The sequence below is a fragment of the Thermobia domestica genome, chromosome 7, assembly GCF_964235325.1.
Source record: "Thermobia domestica chromosome 7, izTheDome1.hap1.1, whole genome shotgun sequence".
In the NCBI taxonomy this organism is placed as follows: domain Eukaryota; kingdom Metazoa; phylum Arthropoda; class Insecta; order Zygentoma; family Lepismatidae; genus Thermobia; species Thermobia domestica.
The window spans coordinates 227,158,634-227,161,719 of record NC_137460.1 but is presented as its reverse complement, the minus strand read 5'-3'; positions in this window follow the sequence as shown (position 1 = coordinate 227,161,719).

Genomic DNA, 3,086 nt, shown 5'->3' with positions numbered 1-3,086 from the left:
TTATTGTGAATCTTTAAAAAAAATCCAAAATTTTACCGCCCCCTAACTTCTGCCACCCTGTGCTCGAGCACAGAATAGCACTTCCTAAATACGGGCCTGGGTAAGCCTACATCAAATTTCGTTTGCATTTGCTGTGTCAATCACTTGTTCTTGCATAATATATGTAAGCATTCGTGGAACTAGTTTTCTTACGCACAATCGAAAATCAACGGAAAAAATATAAATGTGTCATTAAATACGAGTAAATAGAATTAGAATCTGATTAAAACAAAGTACAAAACTGGTCAGTACATGGAAGCATATATGCCCAACAGCAAATTTGTGCAGCATTTTAAGAGAAGTGAAACATCGCAGAACTTTAGAGATATTTCCAAGTAAAATATTTTCCGAGGCGAGAAATATACTGTTTTTCTTTAATTATTTATTGTCGTATTCCGAAGTCTTAAAATTCACTCAGTGTCACTCAATAAATATTGGAATAAATAGTGATTTGTACAGAAATGCTGTATTCTCTGCGAGCACACTGATCAGGCGAAAGCAAACAGTCTTTACGCCGCCTCTATCTGTACATCGTTTAAGTCCCCGTATATCTGAACCAGCAATCACTCATGAGTTGGATACAACACATCCTTTAAATCACGAAATTACCTCAGATGAAATAAGAGATGCTTTAAAGCGGAAACGTAATACAGCACCTGGTTTTGATCATATATCTTATCGAATCCTCAAAGAGTGCTCACTACAGTTTTTTCTCTTCCTGGCAACGATTTATACATTTATTTTAAGAACTGGATATTATCCACACGACTGGAAAATGTCTAAAGTTTGCATGTTCTTAAAACCAAACAAACCACCTCACTCCGTGAAGTCATATCGGCCCATACAACTGACATCTACTTTGGGGAAATTATTTGAGAAAATACTGGTTCATCGTCTCCATCCATATCTCAATGATCATCACCTTTTACCTTCTCATCAGACAGGATTTCGTCCCTATTACAGTCTCAATGATCAATTACTCCGTCTTACCACTATTATCACAAATCAGTATAACAAAGCACTGCCGTCCTGCCTCATACTCATGGACCTTGAGAAAGCATTTGATCGTATATGGCATTATGGGTTATTCTATAAATTGCTGAAGCTCGGTGTTCCTCTAAATTATCTTCGAGTTATCTACTCTTTTATATTAAACCGTATTGCCTATGTTAATATCAACGGCTCTCTATCACATCCGATTTTCCCCTATACGGGAGTGCCACAGGGGTCAAGTTTATCACCTCTTCTGTATATCCTATACGCATCCGATTTACCATCTCCGGCACCTGATACATATCTCTTCCAATATGCGGATGATACTGCTTTTCTTACACTCGGTAAAACAATTCAGCAGATAAACGTCAATTTGCAGACTACAATTACGGACTTTCTTTGCTGGTGCAATAAGTGGAGACTTACTGTTAACGAAGAAAAGACACAAACTTTAGTTATTTTACCGCCCAATTGTCGTAGTAAAGTCCATCGTAATCCGAATTTGCTTGAGATACGTGTTGGCGATCATCTCCTCCGACCAACTAAAACTGTTACTTATTTAGGTGTCATTTTCGATGATAAATTGAGATGGTCAGCACAACTCCAGAAACTTGTTACAAAAGGCAAAAATAGACTTCAACTTCTTCGTCGCCTTGTAGGTCAAACCTGGGGTTTAAATTCAACATTGCTACTGAACACTTATAAAGCATTTATGCGGAGTATTCTCACTTTTGGTCATGTCGCCTGGTGTTCAGCCCCCCAAAAGTTTTATAACAGATTAGAGATACTCGAGCGTCATGTTTTTCGGCTAGCATTTCGTATCAAACTACCTTACCATAATCACGATCTCTACGACAAGATAAACTTTCCGCCGCTTGTACAACACATTGCCCAATTACGTAGAAAATATATAGCTAAATGCCTTCACGACTACAAGGATATTTTTCTAAACACCATATTTATAGATTTGGAGCAAGAATCGCAGTTCAGATACTTTTATACGCCACTAAGCATCTTACTTTCCATTTATGCTCGCACTCTACCGAATGATCATCATCATGTCAGATTTTTCCAACGACAACTCATTCATCATGACATTCCTCATCTTTTTCCATTATAGCACTGTTTAATTATCACACCACTAACAAGGGCTTCCCAGTGTTTTCTCATTAGTCTTGAGCCGCCCCAAGACAGAAGACTAACCTGCATTCGTCATACTTACAAATTTAATTGTATTGTGTTGTGATGTCAAGTGCACTGCATTCATAATCATCACTCGACTGTCGTTCTTCCAATTCAATACCATTAATGCTTTATATCTTTGTACATTCATTCCGTCGCATTCTTAGTACCTTCACTGTTCTTTATCATTTCACTTCATTATATATTTAATATATATTAGTTATATTTATCTTGCATTCATTATATCTTTCTTATATATTAGTTAGTTAAATTTATCTTTCCTATGTTAATTTTTCTTTATGTTTTCTCTTAACTTATCAATATATATGTTGCTGTAATGTATTAGTTTCTTTGATATTTATTAATTATTAATCACTAGTATATTTCTCTACAGCTCAATGCCCAACTATAAGTAAAATAAAGGCACAATTGATGCAAACACACCCCATGCCAAGAGAGAGGGCGAAACCCTCTAGTGGCAGATTAATCTCATCTTCTGCTTTTGAAACAATAAAGATATTCCCCAAACCTGCATCCCTCAAAAAAAAAATTCTCTGCGACCCGAAGAAAGGGCGTTACCCTTTAAACGGGAAGACGACAAAAAAAAATCTCTGCGATGCTCCTGATAACACTCCAGGGAGTGGTGGAAACTCGAAGACATTAGGATTGTCTAGGGGTATTTTTTGGAGAAGAACGAAGTTGTAGTTTGGCGACTCCTGGCGTTCTTAACTATTAAGATCCATTTAGTGCACCTCACTCCGTTTTTGACTCGCGGTGGTAGTACCGAGTATTTTATTTCATTCCAGCTTCTGTCGTTTCTTACTTCTTCATATTAACATAACTGTAAAAATCTAGCATACTTTTGGCTTCCG